The 26774-nt window shown below is 49.0% G+C and overlaps 1 protein-coding gene and 1 pseudogene across 1 annotated transcript in view; one reads left to right on the top strand and one right to left on the bottom strand.

Moving 5' to 3' along the window:
• Positions 1 to 26774, bottom strand: part of LOC119252020 (HLA class I histocompatibility antigen, A alpha chain-like) — a 161902-nt gene that overhangs the window by 89828 nt on the left and 45300 nt on the right. The window lies entirely within an intron of this gene.
• Positions 649 to 21867, top strand: LOC129146390 (H-2 class I histocompatibility antigen, Q9 alpha chain-like; annotated as a pseudogene).

Raw genomic sequence — 26774 nt, 5'->3', positions numbered from 1 at the left:
ACACAAACTAAGGTTATTTAAATTTGGTTAATTAGCAGACACTTTCCTCAAAATGAGTGTCTGTTTCTTGAAGAAAATCAACAATTGACAAATGACAGTAACTTTGCCTGATAAAATATAAGCTCTCAGGGAAAACCAGAATTATGAAAAACTGAGTGCATCACTACTTGACAATTTACAGCACAAATTTTTCTTTTGGGATTTGTGATTAAAAAAATAAAACTTTTTTGATCATTTGATTCCAGTGTAATTAACACTAAAAATCTATGTAACTTAGTGAAACAACATATCACCTTAAAAAATCATACATTAGCACAAGTCCCAACCAATATGCAAGAGAGGCCCATGGACATTTAACAGAATAGGAAATATTCCCTGATATTATTTCAGGTTTTACTTTGCAAATAACCTTTGAGAAACTACCGTGTGTACAGTTTTAATTTAGTATTTATATTCACAATTATTTGCAAATACTACTAGTTTCTTTATTCCTCCAGGCTGCTGCTTCTCCCAGCCCAAATCCACTCCTCCCTAAGGTGAGGAAGAGAATTTGGAGCCTCCCCTGTCTGTGGATGTCACACTGTCACGGCATCATGTCTCCCTCTCACAGGCTCTGTGGGGTGGTGCAGCCTTGATGACCCCACACTCACCCCCATTCTCTCTTCCCATTTCCTGGGGGGTGTCCAGGGAAGACAATCAGCATCATCCTGCTCCAGTTACAAAGTCTCCAAGGACTCTCCTGGACTCCTTCTCCCCAGACCCCTGGATGGGGTGTGATGCCCCTCACCCTCCTGCTACTGCTCTGGGGGCCCCTGGCCCTGATGGAGACCCGGGCAGGTGAGTGCGTGTCCAGCTGGACACTGTTGCTCCAGGAGGGAGAAGCCAGGAGCCCACTGCGGGTGCAGGACCCCAGGAAAGGCTCATCTCCCCAACCTCTGTACCCCTTCAGGCCCTTGTGTTCTGGCCCGTTCTGTCCCTCCCGCCTCCCCTGAGTGCTCTGGTCCCCTGAGTCTGGGCCCTTCTTGGCCCACCGCCCCTTTTCACTCTCACGGCCCCGCCCCTTTCTCCCCTCCAGGCCCATCTCCCTGGGCCCTGGGCCCGCGCTGAGAGGAGGGTCAGCCCAGGTCTCCCCTCCCGCCCCCAGGTCCCCACTCCCTGAGGCTTTTTCTCCACCGCCATGTCCCGGCCCGGCCTCGGGGAGCCCCACTACCTGGCCGTGGGCTTCGAGGACGACACGCAGTTCGGGCGGTTCGACAGCGACTCTCCGGGCCAGAGTGCGGAGCCGCGGGCGCCCTGGGCGGGGCAGGTGGGGCAGGAGGACCTGGACGAGGAGACTCAGAACCAAAGGGACAACGCGCAGTGGCTCAAAGCGCTCCTGAGGGACCTGCGCGGCCGCTACAACCAGAGCGAGGACGGTGAGCTTCGCGGAGCGGGGCCAGGGTCAGGTCACCCCCATTCCCACCCTAAGGCCGGGGTGTCCCGAGTCTCAGGGTCCACTGACCCCTCGAGGCTGGTGGATCTACCAGGACCCTACAACAGGAAGAGCTGGAGAAATGTCCATGCCTGTAGTTTCCTTCTCAGTTTAGGTTTATTCAGGTGAGAGGGCGGGGTGACCTCGGGGCTGACCACAGGGGTGGGTCTCAGGGTCTCACTCCCTGCAGAGGACGTTTGGCTGTGAAGTGGGGCCCACAGGACCCACCTCGGCGGGTATGACCAGTTCGCCTACGACGGCGAGGATTCCATCTCCCTGAGCGAGGACCTGCGCTCCTGGACCCCGCGGACTCGGGGGCTCAGATCACCCAGCGCGCGTGGGAGGCGGCGGGGAGGGCCGAGCGCGTCAGGCACAGTGTGCAGAGCAGGTGCTTCCCGCGGCTCCGCAGACTCCTGGAGACGGGGAAGGAGGTGCTGCAGCGCACAGGTAAGAGGGGCCACGAGGCCTCGGGCCTCCCCTCTCCTGGCGCCCCACAGGGAACATGGAATAATGGGCAGAACAGCAGCTGCTTTCTGGGCAGAGAGGGAGAGTCCCCCTGGGTGTCATGTTCTGTGCTAGAGAGAGACTCGCCCAGAAGACACCACTTTTCTGGACAGTTAGGGAATCTAGTCTCTCCTGAGGGAGGGGAGGCCATCCTGAAATAACTCTCCCTGGATTCTTTGACCCCGCAGCCATCCTGGGACCCACGAGTTTCTCTTTCAAGGCCTTGTTTTTGGTCTGAGAATATATCTGGACTTGACTCCTGCCTTTCTGTGTCATTCACCCTCCACCCAGGTCAGGAGCAAAAGTCTGTGTTCTCCTTAGAGACCTGCATCCTCCTACCCTGGGCTCCCACCTGATTATCCCAGATTCTCCAGAATCTGGGTTTTGTTCTTCCTCCCTCCAAACCGATTGTCACGTTCATTCTGAGGATGGTTGCTGCAGGGGGCCTTGCTGCCCCAGCCAGGTAAGACACTGGCAAGCAGCTAAGAAAATGGGCCTCACACCGTGGGGCTGAAGCTCAAAGAGCCTCACACCGTGGGGCTGAAGAAAATGGGCCTCACGCTGATGGGCCGAAGACTTTTAAAGAGCCTCACACTGTGGTGCTGAAGATTAAACATCCCTTTGTTTTTTGTTCTTGGTCATAAAAGGAATAAACCTCATGAAATACACATCGAGCAATAAATTATAAGAATATTGTGAGTACATGGCATGGAAAATTACTTGCTTAAAAATTAAACACTGAATAATTTGGCCCACTTGACAATGGGAAATAATTATTGTGCAAGGCCATGTCTGATAAGCAACCCAGAGCTGGTCATAATAATATTCCTCATATGGAAGTTCCATGGAGAAGCCTTGTAATGAATCACAAAGTTGATTATGTTAGGGGTTTCTAGGTAGAAAAAAGTTCTAGTAACTAATTACCGAGAAGCAACTGATCTTTAGCTGCAGGCCATATAGATAGAGGAGTCTCCTGATATTGTAGCCTTGGCAATAGGGCAGTACCAAGACTGTTAGCTGACCTAGGTAGTTGTTTAGGCTGAAATAATGTGTCTAAGTTTTAATTATCTATTAACTTTTAAGGTCGTTTCTTTTCTCAAAAACACGTAGGTGCCAAAATGTCTATAGGAAAGGAATGTACTGATTGTTTTTGTTTTGCTTCTATGCATACGATGATGTAATCCCATTCCTTGCATTAATGTATAAGTAAAGACCCACTGAGACCCTCAGCAGGAGATGCTTTCACCAATATAAGAGTGTTTGTGTCTGCCTCACCCCCTTCCCTTCAGTCCTAAGGTTTGGCCTAGGCCATCTCATCCTTTCAGGGACACCTGACCCGACATTTTGCCGAGAGCTGGTCTTCGACAGATGGTCAGTGAGGCAGTTTCAGTGTCCAGGAAGGAAAATCCTCGTGTGAATTTTTTTGCCCCTTCTCTTCAGATCTCCCTAAGACACATGTGACCTTCTACCTCACCGCTGACCGTGAGGTCACCATGAAGTGTGCTAGGCCCTGGGCTTCTACCCTGCAGAGATTACCCTGACCTGGCAGCGAGATGGGGAGAACCTAATGCAAGTCTGGTGTTGAGGCCTTGCCTGGTGATTCTCCCTTGAATGAACAAGGTAGCGCCACCCGCTTTTTGTCAGGTCCTCCTTCCTGAGGTGAGTGGAGCTGAAATACCACCTTCATACGTTACCTGGACTCGCAGAGAGAGGTGGACAGACAGACCCCATCTAGACTTTTGGATAAGGTAAGGCCCCAGGACCCTGGTTCTAGTTCAGCCTGTCCCATGGGACTGAAGGAGAACCTGATCACCTCTCATGCCCCTTTGTGGGGCCAGGTAGAGTTGTCTGGTGGGTGGAATGCATAGCCTCTGTGTGCATGTGTGAGTGTACGTAACTGTCCAACAACTTCAGTTACAGGATCTGAGTGGTCTTGTCCTGCAGTTCCGTGACAACATCATAAGGCCTATAGGCGACCTTTTCAAGGCACCGGCCCACGGATTATTTGGGCTCGCCAGAAGCCAAGATGCGTCTTAAAACTTTGAGAGAAGTACAACCAAGCAAGAACGTGGGTGTTCCCCTCTCCTTTTGTTGTGACATCAAACACAATTGTGGGGGAGGCTCAGAGTAAACCCACTTTCCCTTACTGCAGTATCAAAAACTTTAAAAAGGGGTTCCATGAAGATCATGGGGTTGTCTTGACCCCTAAGAAACTTCGTACCCTGTGCCAGGTAGAATGGCCTGGTTTCCAGGTGAAATGGCTTCCAGAAGGAACTCTTGACATCCCCACAGCCCCAATAGTGTGGAAAGTTGTGGCTCCTCAGGCCACCCTGACCAGTTTCCTTATATTGATTCATGGTTGACAGTCGCTCAGCTCTGACCTACTTGGGTCCGTACTTGTAGTTTAGGCCAGGAAGGGTGTCAGGTCCTCGTTGTATGTGGCCACGGCAGCGTTCAGCCAACCAACATGTCTAAGACTGCTTCTGTCATTCAGAAACCTTATGAGTCCCCGGGTGATTTCTATGAGCACTTGTGTGAGACTTTCTGCATTTACACACCTTTTGATCCAGCGTCACTGGACAACCAATGAATGGTTAATGCAGCCTCCATGGCTCAAGCAGCACCTGACTTCTGCCATGAGCTCCAAAAGCTAGAGGGCTTGGCTGGCATGAACACAACTCAGTTACTGGAGGTTACCAATAAAGTCTTTGTCAACAGTGACTGTGAGACTCGCCGTGAGACGGACTGCTGTCTTGAAAGAAAAGCCTCCCTCTTGGCTGCCGTCCTGAACAAGCCTGACCTGACTTGTAAGAAGGGCCCTCCTTGGTGGGGCCGACAGCAGGTTCCCCAGAAACCACACCAGTGTGCCTATTGCAAACAGATGGCCCACTGGAAAAATAAGTGTCCTGAAATAGCAGCCCAGGAGTGTTGTGTTGGACCACCAAAAGGGGGGGGGGCATATCAATAGGAGCCCTTCAAGGATAAAAACTCCCTCATTGGATTGGCGGTCTTGGACTCAGACAGAACAGGCTCAGTCACTCAAGCCTGGCACAGTCCCTGTTTGGCTGCAACAGTATCCGATCCCTCAAAGGCTGGATTTGGCATTCAGGAGCACATCAACAGGCTTAAGGATGCCAGCATCCTGATGGAGTGTCAATCTCCCTGGGACACTCCACTCCTGCCAGTCAAAATGCAGGGAGAGGCCAGATACTGTCCTGCACTCTCTACCTGCCCTCCCCACCCCCACATCTTTTGTCTCTGCATCACAGTCATGAGTCAGCCTCTTTTTGCCTCCAATGGGAGAGCCCCTAGTCACATCAAAAGACTCAGTTAAGCTTGACAAGATTGCTCGGGTTAAAAAAAAAAAAAATCAAAGAAAAACTCTCAGTTTGGGTAGCCCATGCTGCAAAACTCTGGCCCCTCACCTGCACCTTTCAGCTTGCAAAAAATCTATCAGTTACAGAGTCTCGCTATGTGTTTGCCACCATCAACATGCAGGCGGCATCATTTTAGATGCAGGGGGAAAGAGTTAAAACCGTCCAGTTGCTAGAAGTAGCCTGCTGTCCCTCCGAAGTAGTGGTCATTCACTGCCAGGGACATCAAAAAGGAAATCCTTCAAGTGTTAGAGAAAGTCTGGAATCTTGTTAAAGTGGTGGTTATTCATTAGCTATATGGCCAACCAGAAAGCCAGGCCGGCAGCAGATCAGCAGGACAGGATCTTCCAAAGCCAGTGGCCCCTGGACTGAGGCAGCGTCCATATCTACAGGGCCACCACAATCCTGGTGTTTGGGGAGCAGTTCTGGCTGGTGTCAGTACGAAGAAAACTGCATCCTTAGTCCAGGTCGTGGAGCCTGCACCAGGACAAAACAAAACTCAGGTGCCAGCCTGGTACCAGAGGCTCCACCTTCCCCACGCCACCAGGACCACTGTGTGGTGCCCACTTCTCACCCAGCGCCAGGCAGAGCTCCTCCTCCTGGCAGCCTTCTAGCTCGGCCAGCTTCTGCCAGCAACCACCCACGTCCTTAACACTTGGGATGCTGGGGTCCCTGAGAGCTGTCACTGGCACACAGTGTGATGCCTGCACAAAAAGCAGCAGAGGCCACACGGCTCGCGGTTCTCAGCCTGCAGGTGCCGCTTAAATAGCTTGAGTTCGCAGATCTCGCCCAGGTGGCCCTGCAACTGCCAACTCACCTCCTAGATGAGGTGGCCTCATTGCACCAGAGTGGCCAGGCGTGCCGCTTCCCCTGCTGCAGGCACCACACCAGCTCCTCCTTGCCCAGAGCTGCCACCCCCTTGTCCCTCAGCTCCTCCACAGTGCCTGCCTCGGGCCCCCATGGTGGCTTAGCTGAGACATCACCTGCCGACACCACGACCTGGAGGCCCCAGTGCTCAGGCTCTGGCTCTGCGGGTGGCAGCTACAGCCGAACTGAGATGAAAGACGGCTTGTGTCAAAAATAAAGGAGAAAACACCAGAGGAGTGATGGTCCCTACCAGACGGATAAACTTCTGTTCCTTCACTTTGCTTCTTCAGGTGCCAGATTTGTGTCCAGCACACGGGCTCCTCCCCTTCTAAGGCCCTGTAGGTGGACTTCACAAAAATCAAGCCAGGCAGAAGCTACAAATATTTACTTGTTCTGATCTGCACCTTCTCTGGGTGGGAGGAGGCATCCCCTCCAGAACAGAGAAGGCCCGAGAAGTCACCAAAGCTCTTGTAAGGGAAATAATTCCTAGATATGGGGGTCCCCATGACAATTGGCAGTGATACTGGCCCAGACTTTCCTGCTGAAACCAACACTCACCTGACTCGCTTACTTCACATTAAATGGAATCTTCCCGCCTATTGGCCACAAAGTTTAGGTACAGTAGAGCGTGTCACCCGAACCATTAAAATGACTCTGGGAAAGTTTTGCCAGGAAACAGGTTTGCCCTGGGTGGACCTTCTCCCCTTAGTGCTTCTCAGAATTCCGTGCACTCCTGGTGACAATGGCTACTGGGAGAGAGGGCTGCCACCGGCAGCTTCGAGATTTTGTTTGGCCGGCCTCCCCCTATTGTGTCTATGGTGAGGGGAGACCTCAGATAGACTGGTGAACTGGGACCAAATCGGCAGCCGCAGCTCCCTAGTAATGTCCTACACAAGATTAATGAAACTGTCACCCAGAGGCCCCATTCCTCTGGGATCCCCAGTTCATCCCCACAAACCTGGGGACTGAGTCTGGGTAAAGGACTGGAAAAAGAGCCTCTCAACCCTGTACTGTCACCCTTACGACCCTACTGCTGTCAAAGTTGCAGGTATTACTTCCAGGAAACAACACTCCCCAGTTATGCCAGCTCGCCAGAGACGTCAGAACGGTGGACGATCTGCCCAGACCCTGCACACCAACTCAGATTGACCCTGTGAAGAGACTCCGACCCAACACCATGACCTGCTGCAACCCTGCTCCAACCACAGCCCGGAAGCTGGCTGGCCTGCGCACAGCGGAAGCCTGAGGAGCATCACAGGCGGAATGCTTATGGGCTGCTGGTTTTGGACCCCAGTGATGGCTGCTTCTCTTGTTTCTCTTGGTGGGACAGCATCACCACACTGTGCCTTGGCTCACGCCTGTCCTGGGTGCACTGTTCTCCATTCTTGTGATGCTTGCCCTTGGGCCGTGTCTTTTAATCTGGCCACACGGTTTATCCAATTCTGTTTGGAGGCTTCTAAACGCCAAATGTTAGTTAGACAATATGAGCCCTTAGGCTCCTTTCCTGCTGCTTGCTATGAGTCCAGACCTTGATACTCCCTAGCACATAGTAGGGGTAGCAAAAGGGGGGAATTGAAGCAGGAAGTTTCCCAAGCCTGCTCCATGGGGGAGTCTAACGCTTTGATTCTGCTGCTTGCTGAAGCAAAGGAGTTGCTGGGTGCACTGCACTGCTTGTCCGCGGTGGTAGCCGTGACTACCTTGAACCCGCCTCCCCGAACAATAAAGAATGCTATGCTATGATGGATGGGATAGCAAGTTTCCTCATATGAACTGTATAGAAACCTGCCATTTTTGTTCTTGGGTGCTCAGCCCTTTGGGGAGTGATCCCACTGAGCCTGCCAGTGTGACAATTAAATCTCTCTTTCCACTTCTCTGAGTGCTCTCTGATTTCTCTGGAAATTACTGTAATACAACTATGGTGTTTATTTTACAAACGGGGAAACAATGGTCACTGTATCCACAAGTGGCAGCTGCTCACCCAGGTAGCATCAGTGATGGTCACCACCGGTCCCCAGGGGCGCTGGACAGCACCGGCCAGTAGTGATGGCCACAGCTGGTCCCACAGAGGTGGTGTCAGAGACACCCAGTGTTAAAGGCTCTTTGTGAGTGGTTGGGTTACACCAGCACCAAACAGCTCTTTGAGCCACCAGGCCTGGGGCCTTTGGTGCTGTTAGGGACAGGACCGAAGCCCAGTCCATGACAGAGTCCTTCGGCTTCTCTCCCTTCTCGGAGGGCAGCTGCTGGATGCTTCTTTTCTTCTTTATATGGAGGCTGGAACCATTTTCTTTTCTCAGGGGCTGATCTCCTCTCTCCTTCTTCTTCGGGGTTCCCTTGTCCTCTTCTCTCAGGGCTGTACACACTCCCTGAGAGCTCCCTCCAACCCTGGCTTTTAGCCTCTTTCACCCACAAGTCTGGTTGGACCATTTAGCAAAATCAGCTCACAGCTCACACCTGATGGCCCATTACAAAGGGCAGTTACTGAGCTCTGAGGAGCAACTGCCACAACTGCCTGTGGTGGAGCAGCAGGTGGAAAACACCACTGTCCTTCCACCCCCATTGCTGATACGGCTGCACTTCGGTAACAGTTTGCACCAAATCACTTCAAACTTAGCAGCTAAGCCACAAAGATCTGGCATCTGGCTCAGTCTCTGAGGGGGAGGCATCAGGAGGCACCTCACACAGAGGCTCCAGCTCTGGGTCCCACGAGGCTGCGATGGGGACGAGATGTTGGTGGATCTGAACGGCCGTGATCAGCTTGGAAAGACTTGCCTCAGAGCTCATGCATGTGGCTCCTGGAGAAAACCCTCAGGTCCTTGTCCTGTGGGTGTCCCCTTAGCTGAGGGTACAGTGTGTGCAGGGAGTCACCCCAGAGAGGGAGCAGGAGGAGAGCCCAGGCGGGAAGTCTCAGGCCCTGTGAGCCTGACTCTGTGACGTGGCGCGTCCCTTCTGCTTCATTCTCCTCACGAGGAAGAGCCAGCGAGTCAGACACACTCACAGGGGGACTGCCTCCCCTCCTGTGTATCACAGAACTGGTGAAGAATTGAAAACCAACACAGTAGACCTTCTGGACACTTACTATTTTCATTCTGCCCACATGAAAAATAAGCTGCCTCCCACCCAAGGCCCCTAAAAGTCTCTCCCATCACAGAAGCAGTGTGACGTCAGCATCTCATCATGTGACTCAGGACCACGCAGAGGAGGCGCCTTGAGAGCATCTGTGCAGTGAAGCCGTCTGTGCTCAGCTCCTCGTGGGCTAAGGCAGTTTCCTGCCCCACAAGCCCTCGATGAGGATACAGTGGAGGACAGACACAGGGCAACTTGCAGACCCATTTCTTAATATGGTTCTACAGCAACTTTATTGCGATATAACTTAGGACCATCGAGTCATTTGTTGAAGGCTCACCTGTCATGTCCTTTTGGTAAGTGCAGAGCAGAGCAATCATCCCATACTCTACCTTGAGATCATCTCCATCACCACAACAACCTTGTTTCCTGGGCCTGGGCCCATGGGCACCACCCCCACCTTCCCCTCCCCAGCCCTGGGCAGACAGGGACCCCCACCAGTAGGAGCGGGGCCCTTCCTAGTTACTCCTAGGCCCTGAGACCAAGAAGGACAGACCTGGCTCCTCTCAGGGCATCTGGAAGCCTCTGTGCTGCTAGAGACCATGAGGTTTATTGGAGAAAAACATCCTTCCCCTCCCGCCCGTGGAACCCACAACCCAGAGTCCATCTGCTCAGAATACCAGGCCCCTCCACTCCTAGCACCCAGGCCTGGGGTGCAAACTGCCCTCCCCTCCCCATCATCACACCCAGTGACTTCCCAGCACAGAGGCCCAGACCCTGGCCCCCATGGAAGGACAGGCCAGTATCTGCTTGTAGTCCTGCCCACCTCAGTGTGAGCACGTGTCCCCAAGAATCATCAGGACACATGACATTGTTCCCAAGGAGTCAGGGTCCCCCTACAGGCCCCTGTCCTGCTCTGTCTTCTTGTTTAGTTCACCTGAAGTTCAGTCCCTCCTCAGCCCTGACTTGCCAGGGCTAAGGACAAGGTCCTGCCCCCAAACACAGCAGGTGCCAGATCCCCACTGAAGTCTTCCTCCTAGTCCTCTCTAGCTCTTGAGGGCAGTTTTGCCTCAGGTTGAGGGACCCAGTGGAGACAGAGCAACAGAAAAGGAGAAATGACTCCTGGTCTGACAAAGCACCTTCAGTCTGTTATCAGGTAGAATGAGGGGCATTCGGGACCCCTAGGGCTATATGCTCTAAATGAGTTCTGTCTCTGTCACCTAAAAGCAAAGCACAGGGGACTCCCTGGTGGCGCAGGGGTTACAGACAGCACTATCAAGCTATCACCAGCCACTGCAGCACCAGTTCAACCCCCTGCTAGGTAGGTGACCCACATGGTGCTGCAGACCTCTCCTGTCTCACCCACTGCTCCCCTCAGCAGTGTATTTCAGTCACTCTGCCTGTTCTGCTCCCCACTCTGTCTCTGGTAAATCTTCTCACTCCCCACACCTCTGACCTACACTCCAGTTCTTTTATGCATAAATAAAAAATATTTTAAAAAATAAAAGAAAAATACACTCCTAGTGTGAGAGCATGTCACTAGAGTAGCATGGAAAAGGAGCAGGGAGGGCAAGAGAGGGGTGGGGAGGGGAGGACAGGAGTTTAAAACACCAAAGTTATCCATCCCCTCATGGGTGAAAACCCAGCAAAACAAGGTTGACCCAAAGCAGGGCCACTGAGGCCCAAACGCCTGGCACAAGTGTAAGGCACCTTCTGGTGGGGACCATAGGAGAGAGAAAAAACAGGTCAGGCAAATCTGGGACTAAAGGAGTAGAATCAAAGTACAAATCAAGGAAACGGCTGCCATTGTCACCTCCCCACAGGTCTTCACACATGTCTCTTCCAAGTGTCTCTACATGTCTCAACCCCACGTGTCTCCCTCCAACTCCCCAAGTCCCTGCTGCACATGCAAAACCGAAAGCAAGTTGGACTCCTCCTGTGTCTCTGCTCCACCTGCCTCCTTCTGTTATGGGGCAACCCCGATATGAAACGAGTTGCGTGACTATGGGTCCTCACCTACACTCTTAAAAAGGGACATATTATGCTCAACTGCAGGCACATGCAAAAGGTTAATAAAAAGTTTTGAAACAAAGAATTGAACAACTCAGGGAGAAAATGAGGGAGATAAATTCGTGAATGTGTCCTACCCCTTCCGCTGACCTGGAATCCCATGACCCACTGAGAACTGGCAAAAAGCCAAGAGTTGTGAGGCCAAGAGCGTGACCCCAGCCCACATGGCTGGTTATTTATCAAACCTGGCTGTTTAACTCCACTCTTATGTCCCAGCAACCCTCCCTTTGGTGATGATGGGATTTGTAGTTCCCAGTATCTTGATGGTGTGGTGTGGAGTAGGAGTGGAATCCACAAAGCCTGTATGGAGTTTGCTCTGGACATCTTTCCCCCTAGCAATTCCCCCCTTTCACTTTTTGCCACCATTTCCATGGGATGAAGAGCAAAGTATGGATGCTGGGGTGCAGCCTCAGATGAAAATTTTTCAGGGTTCCCATTTGAAAGAAAACCAGTCTCTCCAGGTATTGTCCATCATGGAAATAAAAGTCTTACATTCCTGGAAAATAGTTCATCAGTCCAAGCTAAAAGAAAAAAACATCTGGAGGCATTAGCAAAAACAAGACAGCAAATATATCAAAATCACTGGAAGAAAAAAAATCTTGGGCCTCCCCAGTGGTGCGTGGTTGAGCGCTGGGCTGCGAAGCTGCCCGCAGCCTCTGCAGCACCGGTTCCATCCCCAGCTGCCAGTGAGGGTCCCTCATGGCGCGCAGAGCTCTCCTGCCGCTCCCGCTGCTCCCTTCAGCAGTGTACTCCGTCGGTCTCTCTGTTCTGTTCTCCACTCTGGCTCTGGTGAATTCTCTCACCATCCCACGCTTCTGACTGTACCCAGTGCTTGTGTAAATAAATGAATAAATCTTCAAAAAAAAAGAAAAAGAAAAAAATCTTAAAATTGGTAAAACTTATTTAAAAAACAAGTTCTCTCCACCTGGAGCCCAAATTTTTTTGCAACAGCATAGCCAAAATTCGCAAACTAAATCTACATTTCAACCATTTTACCTATTTTTGCATAAAATCACAGAGCAGAATAATCAAACAGCAATTTTAGCTGGCTTTGTTGGAATATCCCGTATAGGATCAGAGCGAACTCTTGACATCCGGTCCATGTAGGCTTCAGGAAAAAAGTTGGTCTCATGAAACTCCACCTGGGCTTTCCTCTTCTTGAGGGTACCAGGACTTTTTCTTTTTCCGGGTTGTCCAGTCCTGCCCAGGGAGGCAGCTCCCTAACCTTCTTTGGAGGTCTCTGGAACACTACAAAGAAAGCAGCGGGTTCTCCTCTTCTTGGTTCACCTCTGTTTCAACTTCCTGAAAGAATTTCATTCAAAATCACACAATGAAACCCATTTCCAATTTTTTTGGTTTAAGCAGACAAAATTCCTATGGAAGTTATGCAAAAATAGACACTGACATGAGTAGTACAAAAATTACTACCACTATTTTCATGCTGTGTTGGTATCAAGGGGAGAGAAAATGCAAACACAACTTAGCTCTGCTAAAAAAAAAAAAAAAAAAAAAATGCAACATTGCTGCAGGTCCTGGTCAGTTAAAACAAGAAAACTTTCTTTGAATCAAAACAAAATGCAAAAAAAACTACCAGTATCATGTCAAACAAAACTTAGTAAAAATCAGGTGTATCTCCAATAGTCTATCCAGTCCTTTGTAGGAAATTTGTGCCGTCCAAAGTTCCATCAATAGGAATCTGTTGAGGCCTTTCCCCCCTATTTTCACCAGAAACAATTTCAGTAGATATCAAGCTGTTGAAGTATACAGTATTACAAGGAGACAATGACCATTGACAATTTACATACATAACAGACACTGAAGAGGTTTTATACACGTTTTAGAAAACCAATGTTAACATTTCTGTTAACATGCCACAGTTTCCCCATCATCCCAAGTGACAATGCTTCCCTTCCAGTTTTACTCTACTAGGTGAGCCAAATAGGACAAATTCATCTAATGCCTTTCCCAGGAGAAAAGGGAGAAATTTTGTGGAGTGTCTCAGCTCTACTGAGGTTCCACAAAACTTCCTTCAATCAACCAAATGACAGGCCACCAAATTTACTTCTATTTAGATTTCTGGGAAGCTTTGCCATAAATATCAGAAAACAGCAGAACCAACAATATTCAATCTCTATGAAGGCACCGGCTTAGTTCAGGAGTACAATGTTGACAATCAAACCCTAACCTTTTAGCGTATTCCTCATAGCTGGAGACTCTTTTTCTTTTTTTTTCCCAATGTCTATAGGCACCATGCATACCAATTTTTCAACCTATAGAGACCAAGACAAGGACACAAGGAAAGAACGTACAGACAAACAACATATAGACAGAGAGCTCTTTAATTATCATATATCACGCGTGGAATATCTCATACAACTGCAGTTTCACTCATAGGCCAAAATAACAAAAACAAGCAGAAAAAAAAAAAAACTCAAAGTTAAAAAAAACAAAAGTTAAAAGGAAATACCAAAATCAAAATTGAAAGCCATTCTGTGTAATAAAAATTTGAATTATTGAAAAAAAATACTGCCATCATATGCATGATTCTAGAGGTTATTTCACGTCTCCTAAACTTTGAAAGGAAAGAGATTTGTTAGAGCATGTTAGTCATCTCAGGGTTTCTTCAGAAAAGTGAATCCTGGACATCCTGCTACAATAGTTGGAAAAGAAGTCAGTAACATTTAGGTTTTAGTCCTTTTCAAAAATAAATATCTCAAGTTCTCAATGGGTTCACAAGACCAGTGGGACTTCGTCTCTGGGTCAGTTCCTCCTGGGGCTTTCTTACCTCTGGAATGATGTACCCAGGGTTTTATGCCTGCAAGTTTCAAAGAAGTATGTGTGCTCAACAAGACATCATAGGGACCAGTCCATTTTTCTGACAGCTGGTTTTGGGCATCCCCACTCTGCCCGGTCTTCAGTAAGACCTGATCTCCAGGTCTGAAGGGATGCAATGGTTGATCAGGGGGCATAGAGATCCTCGAGGTTGCAAAGTTGTGAATTACTGCCAGAACCTCCTGGATGTATTTCACATATTGTGTGATCTGGCAATCTTGTGCTATTTCCGGACTGGCTTTCAGAACTGAGGCCTGGAAGGGTCTCCCAAACACAATCTCAAAGGGGCTTAATTGTAGCCCACTTCTAGGTGCCAGTCTTATCTGGAGGAGGGCAAGGGATAGTACCTGGTCCCAGCACAGTTGTATTTCTTGGAACGGTTTTGTCAAGGTTTTCTTTAAGGTGTGGTTCATTTTCTCAGTTTGCCCAGAAGACTGTGGTCTTCATGCAGCATGCAATTTCCAGTTGATCTATAACACACTGCTTACTGCATGAGTAACGTCAGAGACGAATGCCGGCCCATTATCACTCTGGATGGAGTTGGGCAACCCAAAGTCAGGGATTATCTCCTTCAACAGCAATTTTGCCACCTCAGAAGCTTTTTCCATCTTGGTGGAAAATGCTTCCACCCATCCCAAAAACGTGACCACAAAAACCAGTAGGTATTTGAAATTGCCTGTTGTTCTAGGCATTTGTGAAAAGTCCACCTGCCAGTCCTCAAAAGGGCACTTGCCCCAATATTGAACCCCGATGGCTTTCAGGTGTGAGTCAGTCTTGGGTTATTTCTGGCACATAGTTGACAACCTCAGGTGATCCGTTGTACTATTTTATGTAAATAGGGGCCCTTCAAATATGGGCGCACTGTTTCTAATAAGGCATCTCTCCCATAGTGAGATCTTTCATGCAGATGTTTTAGCACCGGATATACCAGGGCCTCCAGGAGGAGTATCATCCCATGGGAGTTTACTCTCCAAGTGGACCTGGGGTCAAACTCAGTGAATCCCCATGCACGAGCTCTCTCCTCATCCCGCTCGGTGTATTCAGGAGCATACTGAGTCAGGTCCACAAGAGGGATGAGTGCACCCTGGAGGGCAGAACGGGCAGCGGCCTTAGCCACCCAATCAGCTGCCCTGTTGCCCTTTGCCATGTCAGACCCACCCTTTTGGTGGCCAGGACAATGCATCATGGCAACAGCTGATGGTAAAGCTACTGCCTTTAGCAAGGCCAGGATTTCTAATGGGTGTTTGACATCCCTGTTACTCGTGGTAAGGATTCCCCGCTCCTTCCAAATGGTCCCGTGCATGTGGAGAATCATGAAAGAGTACTTTGAGTCAGTAAATATATGGAATCTTTTACCTTTTGAGAGTTCCAAGGCAAGGGTCAGGGCTATTAATTCGGCTTTCTGCGCTGAGGTACCTGCCGGAAGAGCCTTGGCTTCCATGGTGTTCTGGAGCGTCACCACTGCATATCCTGTGCATCCACAGCCTTGCTCCATGAAGCTGCTGCCATCTGTAAATAGTTCCCAGGCTGGATCTGGCAAAGGCTGGTCAGTCAGATCTGGTCGGCTGGCATATACTGTGCCAATGGTTTCTAAACAATTGTGGAGTAAATTTTCATCCACATACATCGACATTGCTTGGAAGCAGTGTGGCAGCATTCGGGGAATTGGAAACCCGCAGTTTCACATTAGGATTATCTAACAGAGTCGCTTGATATTTTCCCATGTGCCCAGCAGTCAACCAAAGTCCATCCTTCTGCTCCAGCACTGTCAAGACCTGATGTGGCACACACACAGTGATGGGCTGACCCAATGTAAACTTCTCCGCCTCATATAGGAGGTCACAAGTGGCAGCCACAGCACACAAACATGGAGGGCATCCCTTAGTGGTGTGGTCCAATTGTTTGGACAGATATACAATGGGCTGCATTTCTGCCCCCAACAATTGGATTAGCACTCCTAGGCCAACCCCCATCTCTCATGTACATAAAGTCTGAGTGGCTTCCTAAGATCTGGAAGCCCTAATGCTGGTGCTGAGATCAACTTTACTTTTATGTCATCAAAGGCTTTTTGACATTCTGGAGTCCGAGACAAATGTTCAGAGTCCAGGCCTTTGAGAGCATCATATAAGGATTTTGCTATTAGTCCAAAGTTAGGAATCCAAATCCTGCAAAACCCAGCCATACCCAAAAATCTGCACAAATGTCGCCAGTTGCTGGGGACTTTAAGGGCTGAAATTACCTGTTTTCTTTCCGTCATCAGGCTCCATTTGCCTTTTTTAATTTCAAACCCCAAATACGTCACCATTTGTTTACAGATCTGTGCCTTGTTAGGTGACACTTTGTAGCCACATTCTGCCAGGTGGTTCAGTACCACTATGGTATTTTCCAGACAAGATTTATAGTCTGGACTTGTGATCAATAAATTGTTTGCATACTGTAATAAGATGCCCTAGTTTAATTGAACCTTCCTGAGATCCCTGGCCAGTATTTCCCCAAAAGTAGTTGGGGAGTTCTTAAACCCCTGTGGAAGCATGGTCCAGCAATACTGGAGGGTGCTCTTGGACTTAGGGTCTTGCCATTCAAAGGCAAAAAGCAGTTGATCCTAGACATCTATTGGGATACAGAAAAAAGGCATCATTAAGGTCTAATACCAAGAACCACTGAAGTCACCATGTATGGCAGTTAATAAGGTGAAGGATTTAGATACAGTGGGATGCAAATCCCGAACAGTGTCATTAATGGCCCTTAAATCTCGGACAAAATGTTACTCACCTGTATGGGGTTTCTTCACTGGCAGAATTGGAGTGTTGTATGGTGAGCGGCAGGGCCGAATGAGTCCAGATTGAAGGAACCTTTTAATACTGGCTCAATTCCCTGCAAGACCTCCTCCTTTAAGGGGTTTTGCTCCCCTCTATCTATCTTTACAGGCTCTGCATTTTTCACACATCCTGAGGTCCTATCAGCCCATACCCACTTATTTAGTCTTTCAACGATTTCTGAAGGTAAAACTTTACCTTTCGATGGAACCTCTTGAGTAAGTAATATCTGGAACCACAGAGCATGTTCTGGAGGTATCTGTAGGTGAAGTCTCTGATTTTGTGGTGAGAATGTGATTCATGTGTTTAGCTTGCTTAAAAGGTCACGACCAAGCAGAGGGATTGGACACTCTTCCATGGACAGGGAGCTGTGCTGGAGCTGTGTGGTGCCCAGCCGGCACTCCAGAGGTTGTAAGAAGGCTTTCTGTTGTGGCCTTTCTATAGCCCCAGTGACTGGTGTGGTCTCTTTGCTCACTTTAGTTAATTCAGAATTCAAAACAGAGTATGTCGGTCCAGAGTCCACCAAGAAATCAGTCAGACGATTCCCCACAGTGGATGTTGTCCAGGGCTCTATTCTAATGGGCTTCTTTAGATCTAGTGGAGACCCTGGGCACCCCTATTCTTCATCTGAACTTTCACCATGAACTATCATTGTCTCCTTTCCTCTGTACTGTGCTCTTGATTCCTTCTACTCTCTGTCTTTCCTCCTATCCTTATCTGAGCCTCTACTCTGGGCTACCTTTGTCTCCTTCCCTCTCTCCTTAGTTCTGGATTCCATGTATCCCGTCTATCTTCCATCCAGTCAACCCTGCATGAATCGTCATGTTGTGGTGTCCTCAGTCTTCTGTCCTGTCTTCTGTCATTATTACCTCTGCCGCATCCCTGTAATCTGGGACAGCTGTACTTCCAATGTCCCTCTTCCCTGCAGTGAGCACACTGATTTCTCCCTAGGGGTTCTCTTCTCCTGGGTTCACTTGTCCTGGGTCTTCTCCCCATTCTGTTACTGTTTCCTTGAAACCCTGTCCTGTGCTCCCTTTGTACAAAAATAGTCACAGGATTTGGTCTCCTGTCCTCTCTATTGTTATAAACCTAAATGCCAAATCTGCTACCTGGGACAGACTCATCTCTGTGACGATGTCCACCTTTGCTAACTTTCTCTTTATATCTGGGGCACTATGTGTAATGAACACCATAGTGATCAGACAAGTATTTTCTGGGGCATCTGTGTTTATACCGTGTGGTTGGTCTATGTCTGGATATCGCTTTCAAGGAACTCTGAGGGACCCTCATTAGCTCCCTGTTCAAGTTGTAAGATTTTATTAATTTTTTTTTGCTTGGGGACTCCCTGCTGCAGTCCTACCAGTAAACATTTTTTGTAGAGCTCTAACATCACCATTCCCCCATTGTTGGGGTCCCATTCGAGATCTACCACTGGGACAACCATCTCTCACTCTGGGGATTCTCTGTCCTGTTGGTGGAGACAGTCAGCCTTCTCCCTGCCTTTCCTGAAAACCATTTTCTTCTCATCCAGAGTCAGCAAAATTTGAAGCATGGACTGTATATCTGCCCAGTTAGAGTGGTGGGAGAAGAAGATAGAGTAAAATAAGTTCACCATCCTCTTAGGAGCCTGCCGGTATGAGGGGACAGAGCTCCTCCAATATAGGAGGTCCCCAGCACTAAAAGGATGGTGAGACCAAAAGTACCCAGCAGGTCGCCCATGTTCATTCAAGCCACCCATTGGCATCTGTCAGAGAGGAAACTGTCCTGCCTCAGGGTGACACTTCCTGCCAAAGTGGGTGCTGCTACTGGTGTGGGGCGGAGACACCATTTTTGTTTCTTCCCTGGATGGCAGTGGGGGCTGTGAAGCCTCAGGAGTCTATGCAGGAAGGGCATTGTCACACTGAGGAGGATTTTGTCCTGATGTGTTTAAGGAGTGTAATGAAGGATAATCCTCCTCTTCTAACTCCACCCTCTTGCAGTCTTCATGGGAAGGGGAAGATTTATCCCTTCTCTGTTCCATCAGCTGAGCTTCAGTCATATCCAATTTATGGAGGGCAGCCTGTATCTGGTCCTGCATACTTTTAAAAGCTTGTTCCTGCATGCTTTAAAAGCTGATTCAAAAACCAGTACCGTTTTTGTCACTCATACTCTGCATAGCCAAATTAAGAGCCTGAATTTGTTGTTGCATATTCTCAATCTCGTAGAAGCAATAATGTAGCAAATGGCACTTATGCACACTACCAAAAACACCTAGAAGCACAGATATTAAAGCAGGGATGGCTTGTAAACCACCCACGCATGTATATAGAAAGAAAATTATGTGCCATATACCAGATTTTATTAAATTATTTACGTTTATAAAACTGGTGGTAATATTTAATGAAAAAGGCTACTTAAAGTCAAGGCCACGAAAAAAACTGAAAGAACTCAAGCTAGGGATAAAACTGCTTAAGTTTGTGGTTGAAACACACCCACAAGAGAGAGTTGTACACAAGGAAAAAAAACAAACTTTTTAAGATCTGAGACAAAGATTTTCACCACGTGTCCTGCAGACCTAGTGCGCTACGGTGACTAATACAAGGAAAGTTACTTTGAGCTGGTCAACCACAGGTGTAACTTGGACAACCATGTTGGATGCCAAGCTGTTACAGAGCAACCCCTATATGAAACGGAGTGCCTGGCTGTGGCTCCTCACCTGCGTGCTTAAAAGGGACTTGTTAATGCTAAACTGCAGGCACACACAAAAAGGTTAATAAAAGACTTATTTACAAGGGAAGGGAAAATGAAATGAATAACTCAGGGAGAAAAAGAGGGAGATAAATTCATAAATGCGTCCTACCCATTTGGCTCACCTGAAATCCCAATCACCAGCCTTGACCAAGTGCCACATGGCCAAAAGGCTGACCCTCACTCCCATGGCTGGTTAAATACCCAAACAGAGAACATGGCTGCTTAACTCTGCCCTCAGATCCTCCAACCCTTACTTTGGTGATCAAAGTAGTTTGATTTGTAGTTCCCAGGGTCTTGATGGAGTGGGGGTGGAGTCCACAAAGCCTGTGTGGAGTTTGCTCACGACATCCTTTCCCTCTAACAAGCCCAGCAAAGAGGAAGGAGCAAGTACTTGCCAGGGGCTGGGAGGCCTGCTGGCCTCCTGGCTCCCCAGCATCCCTGCCTGCCATGTACCTGGTTGCTGCATTACATGTAAAAGCTCAATAAAAGCCTGAGAAAAGCCACTGAGGGCTCCAGAACTCTCTTTTATCTATCTGCCGGATCATAGAGATCCTGTAGGGAGCCCTTCCTGGCACTACAGGCAGGTAATCCCAAACTCGAAGTTGAAGCCAACATCCTGAGGCAGGTGGACCCGTGGGGACCCTTGACCTGACAAGAGCCCGTCACGGGGGATTGTGTCACCTGTGAGGTTTCAAGTTTGGTTTAGGTTTATTCCAGGCAAGAGGTCTAGGTGCAGGCAGGGAGACAGCAGGGCAACCATGGGGCAGAGACAGGGTTTCAAACCCTCCAGAGGGCTTTTGGCTGCTAGTGAGGTGCAATGGGCGCTTCCCCTGAGGGTATTATCAGTCCTCAGATGACTCCAATTACATTGCTCTGAACTAGGACCCTAGGACCAGCACCCCCCGGGGGCCTTGGCAGACACAGCAGCTCAGCTCACCCAGTCAAAGTCAGAGGCGGCTCCTGCAGAGTGGGGTAAGAACTCCCTGAAGGGGAAGCACCAGGCAGTGCAGCTCAGACACCCTGAGAAGGGTAAGGAGAAGCTGCAGTGTCAAGCTAAAGAAGCCACAAAGTCTCCCAACTTCCCTCACTCAGGCTAGCACCCCACAGGGAAAATGGAATGCTGGTCAGAACAGCATCTGCTAGTCCCAGAGGGTAAAGTCCCTTGGGTTGCATGTTCTCACTGGAGAGACACTCGCCCAGAGGGCAGTACTTTTCTTCTAGAACAGTTAAGGAATCCATTCTCTGCTGAGCTAGAGGGGAGACCATCTCTGAAAAATAGCCCTTCATCTCATCCCTTTGACCCATCAGCCATGTAGAGAACCTCCAGTTTCTCTCTTAAGGTCTTGTTTTGGGTCAGAGGAAATTTTTCTGATCTGACTCCTGATTTTCTGAGTCTCCAGGTCAAGAACAAAAATCTATGTTCTCCACCTTAGAGCCCTGGATTCTCCTATCCTGAGATCCCACCCTAATTCTAGAACTTTATAAGGAATAGATTATCCCAAACTTCCCAGACGAGGCTCCTCTCTTGGTTTTGTGCTTCTTCTTTCCAACCCATTGCCTTGTTCATTCTGAGGATGGTCAGTGAGGCTGCTTTAGTCTCCATAGGAAAAACACAAATCATTAATGTTCTGACCCTTCTCCTCAAAATCCTCAGAGACATGGGTGACCCACTACCCCATCTCTGAGCATGGGAACACCCTGAAGTGCTGTGCCCAGGGCTTCTACCCTGGGGACATCACCCTGACCTGGCAGCGAGGTGGGGAGGGGCTGACCCAGTACACGGAGCTGATAGAGACTCAACTTGACTGTGATGGAAATTTCCAGAAGCGGGCAGTGGTGGTAGTGTCTTCTGTAGAGGAGCAGAGATACACGTGTCCTTTGCATGAGGGGCTGCTGGAGCCCCGAATCCTGAGATGGGGTGAGGAGGGGGATGTAGGCAAAGATGTTCTTCTCAGGGGCAGCAGGAACACCTCCAGAGACTTTCAGTGGGTCAGGAGGGAGGCCTGGGGCTCAAGGTCTCATCTCCCTTCCCTTCCAGTGCCACCTTCTCAGCCCACCACCGCAATGCCACCACCTCATCATGAACATAGTTGCTGGCGTGTTTCTCTTTCTACTTTTGGCTACTGTAGCTGTGAATTAGTGGAAGAAGTGCTCAGGTAGGGAAGGGAGTGTGGGGGTGGGGGATCTTGTCCACTTGGGGATTTTCAATCTCTAGGTACAACTTTCCCTACCAGGGTAATGAGATGTACCATCCACGTACTTATGTTGCCCAGTCTGATGCTGATGGATAACACTCACTCTTTTGTAAAGCATTTTCGAAAATGAATCACCAATTGTTCATCTTGATAATTCTGGTGATGGCGTCTGATTCCCAGCAAATGTCAAAGAAGGTCTCTGCTGAGGACAGACCCAGGAGGCAGTTGGTCCACTCTCCCCTCATGTCCTTTTTTCATATTTCCCAGTCCTGCTCTGGATCTTCAGTGACAGTTCAGGAAACTTCCCTGTGGTCCAGGACTAGGGGATTCCTTTAGGACTTCATGGGCTGACTCCATCCTGGTCTGTCGTGATGTGTCTTCCATTGCAGGTGAATAAGGAGGAAGCTACACTCTGGCTACAAGTAAGTGTGAATCAGGGGTTTGATCCCTGAGCCCCTGGGGACAATGTAGATGGAGCCCATGGGGGCATCACCCACAGCAGTTCTTCCTGGGGTTTCATCTTTCCTGGTTCTGACCAGGTTCTGTTTTGTTCTCCCCCAGGCAGCGCCAGGGACCAGGGCTTTGATGATGAGAGCACACTGACCCTCGTAAAAGCACCACAGAGAAGCTAAAACAGAGAGAAGATGACAGCAGCAAATAACTCCAGTGCGCTGATAGTATCTCTTGCTACTGATAGTAGCCTATAGCCACTCTATGTCTTGAATTCTTGTACTTATATGACAACATACAATAAGGGCTACATATAATTATAGATATATTTTTCTGCAAAGAGAAATAATAAATTGCTACTGGTTTTGAGCAGATGACCTGGCTCACTGGAGGGCTTTTGGGGGAAGGGAGGTATTATTTATCTATGCAAATCCTTGAGTATAAAATTTTCTTCTGTGTACTTGAAAAGCACTTTCAAAACTAAATTATGCTAACATTCCTTCAACTGTATAACTCTTCACAGACCATGAGTACTCAGCCATGTGCACACAAGGGCACTGCGGTGCTGTTTGTGATTCTGGTTGGACTGCCAGGACTGGGCAGAGTCTGGGTTGGGCCGAGTTGGGGGTCCTGGAAGGTGGCATCCTGGGGGTGAGATGCTCTGTGAGGAGTCAGAGAACCTGAGAACGTGAATGACATATTTATTACAAGTGATGAACCTGAACATCATAATAATCTCTCATGGCCCTTGGGTTCCCTTAGGGCTCACTCTTGGTGTTACCCAGTCTGTGGGCTTTAGACAAATGTACAATGACTTGGACAGCAAATTGTATCATACAGATACAGAGTATTTTCACTACCCTAAATAGTTTCTATCCTTTAAAAAAACAGAAGCAAATGTAGACCAGTGGAAACACAGCAAGCTGAAAAGCTCTTGCACAGTGAAGGAAATTATCATTAAATGTGAAGACACCCTATGGAGTGGGAGAAAATATTTGCACATCACGATATATAAATAACACATATCATGCAACAAGAAGAAACAATTAGCCCAATCAAAACATGGGGAGAGGAGCTAAATCAACATGGCTCACCACTTCTCCAAAGAAGATACAGATGGACACAGTTACATGGAAAAATGCTTATCATCCCACATCATCAGGGGATGCAGATCAGAACCACAGTGAGACATACCACCTCACACCTGTGAGATGGCTCTTGCTAAAGACAAGAAAGAACAGTATTGGCAAGGGTGTGGGGGAAAGGAACCTTCATACATTATTGTGGGAACTGGTCAAGGCCCTGTGGAGAACAGTATGGAGGTTCCTCAGAATATTAAAAATGGATATGCCAGATGATACAGCTTTCCACTCCTTGGGAGTTATCTAAAGAATGCAAGAACTAACTTCAAGGGATATATGTACTCTTGTTTTCATTGTAATCATATTTACAGTAGCGAAGTTATAGAAAAAATCTGTGTGCATAAAATAGATGAGTGGAATTATTGTGGTGTATATACACACAATGGAGTACTACTCAGCTGTGAAGTTGAAAAAAAGATGAAACCTTGAATTTACAACATGTAGGGAAATGGATAAAATTATGCTAAATGAAAAAAATCAGGAAAAAGACAAATACCAGTGATTTCATTCATATGTGTGATATGAAGAAACAAAGCAAAGGAACAGATAAAACCAAAGCAAACTCTTGGAGTCTTGCTACAGAACTGAGGCTACCAGAGGAGGGGTGAGGGTGGAGGGCAAAGGAGTAACAGGGTCAAAAGGACTAGGTGGATGATATGGGTGCCTCAGGGGTGGGGATGATGAGATAACCTATCTGAAGGGGTTGAACATCTACCTCTGACTCATGTAAAGTGTGTAAATGAATGTTATCCTAAAAAATAATAACTTGGCTTCTCCATCCATCACTGACCTCAGGACTTTGCCTTCGCCTCCTCACTGTCACGCAGGGTGAGGGGCTGGTTTCCCACAAGGTCAGGCAGGAGGTGCAGGGATTCCTGGCGCTGCTCAGACCCCACTGAGTAGACAGAGGCTCAGAGTAACCCCCAGTGCTGAGTGAGGGTCTGGTTCCCAAGGAGAGGGGAGTGTGTGTGTGCTTGTGTGTATGTGTGTGTGTGTGTGTGTGTGTAACAGAAGAGACAGGGCACACAACATAAGGCAATGGGAGGACAATTGCACATCAAGCTCCAGCATAAATGAATTCAAATCCCAGAGTGAAGAGCGATAGACAACACCCTAATAAGTACAGTTCCGTGGAGAAGCAGGTTTGGAGCAGGACTTGAGGCATCAGAGGATCTGGAGACAGGAGGGGGTTGGGACTATTCCTATGGTTAGATGTAAGGAGCCTGGGTGGGACCCTGCTGGGCTGTGGGGCAGCCCCCCTGACAGCTCCCTCTCTCCTCCTCTAATGCTCACTCCAGGCTCATCTCCTTTGGAGTCAGGGATCTCCAGCCTGGCAGCCCCTCTGTCTCCCAGGGGTCACTGCCTCCTTGGGCTGCAGCTACTTTCTCTATAGACCAGAGCTGGAGGGAGTCCCACAGGGGGAGGGAGGAGTGTGTGCCCTGTTTGTCCACAGTCCAGGAAGGGAGGGAGAGATGGAGCAGGGTCTACCTCAGCTCCTGGAAGAGGGGGAAATGTTAGAGTGGGTGAGATTATTGTTGGTTTTTTTTCTCATTTCTGGAGTTCTCCCATATCCCCAGGGTAACCCTCCATGTAACCCTCCATGAGCAATAGGGAGAAAGTCTCAGGTGAAACACAGGCTACTTCCCACTCTCTCCCCCACACTGTCCCTTCCTTTTTCACCACTGTGTTCAGGATGAATGTCCTAGAATTGATGGTCCACACTGGAATAGAATGCAGAAAAGTACGCTTGCTTTACTAGCTACTGGGATAAGAGTTAAGTTTTTCTTTTTGTTGTAAAATATCTTTTGTTTGTGTTTTGCTATAACGGTGCTGTGAAGTCAGAAAAACTTTGAGAGGGACAAAGTGTTGACCGGAGTTTTCACAAAGCAAGCAAAATAAAACAAGACAAGGACTTCCATGGAGTATCCAGTTTAACCCACGACACCCTGTAAGTTGTCAGATATTATGATCCCAGTGTAACTAATGACTGTGAAGAGTGAGACTCACAGGTTTCACTCCAGGACCCAGGCCCCAAAGTGGGGGGCCCAGCGTTCTGCACCCCCCACTCCCCCACCCCCATCCTCCTTGCTGTGGCAGCTATAGGGAGGAAGGGTCTGGGAGCTGAGGGGGCTGAGGCCTCAGTGTGGTCACATCCACTGGAAACATCCAGAGTGAGGGTTGGGTCCTCTTAGTGACGGGCGCCCACTACCTGCCCAGGCAGCCATATCTTCTTAAGTTGAATTTAGAAAAATTTCCTCCTGATGTTGCTCTTGTGGTGGAGGGAGACTAGGGGGAGAGAGGAGGTGATGACAGAGGCTGGGCCCTGAGACTTCGACAAAAATGACCAAGTTCTGACTTCTGTGTTCAAATAGAATAAGGATAAATCTTCACATAATAGCCCTTCAAATATTTGAAATGTGTTTGTAAACAAAATACAAATCACAACAATATACACTTAGTTCAGTATGTCAGTTGGTGGAAATATCTTTCCCCACCATTACCGGAAAAAATAAATACTCCGAAACTACTGTTTGTGTAATTGTAGTCATTCATTAACTCAAATGACCTGTATTTGGGGTGCCCTCCGCCAGGCACTGGGGCACAGAGTGAGCTGTCCCGGGACTCTGCGTGCCTGTAACTCAGAGTCCAGCTGGAGACGGGCCCGGAGAGCACAGAGCGAGGGGCCCCTGTCCTGGGAGCCGCTGGGCCTCCTCCCTGAGGGGGTGACAGGTGATCTGAGCCCCAAGGGGATCAGGAGGTGACAGGGAGATGAGTAACCCTGAGGAGACAGGGTGAGGGTCTTGGGTGTTGGGTGTGGGCCGGGTCCAGGGCTGGGCAGGGGCAGAAGCTGGAGCCATGGTAGTGGGTGCTGAGGGGTGTGGGCCTCGCTCTGGGCCTGGACTCCAGCCCATCCCCCCACCATAGCACGTGTGTGGGACCCACACAGAGCCTGTTTCTTCACCTGTGTATGGTGATTTAGGGACACGGTGAGGGTGGGGAGCTGATGCTTTTGAGTCTCAGCACAGGGCCTCACATATCATGGGCACTCAGCCCCTGTCTGCTCTCCTGGCTTCAGGGAAAGGGGTGAAGGAGAAAGTGGAGGTGATGACAGGCCCTGTGGGCCCTCCCTGCCTGGTGTGGGGAGCAGAGAAGGCAGGTGAGGGTCCATGTTGAGAAAGGCCTGGGGCGCTGTGGGGAGCAGAGACTGGAGAGGGTGAGAGTGTGCAGGGCAGGGAGGAGGCTCCTGCAGCCTGACCAGG

The sequence above is a fragment of the Talpa occidentalis genome, unplaced genomic scaffold (assembly GCF_014898055.3).
Source record: "Talpa occidentalis isolate TD23 unplaced genomic scaffold, MPIMG_talOcc4v2.1 talOcc4.2, whole genome shotgun sequence".
NCBI lineage: Eukaryota > Metazoa > Chordata > Mammalia > Eulipotyphla > Talpidae > Talpa > Talpa occidentalis.
This window is presented reverse-complemented; position numbering and strand designations above follow the sequence as displayed.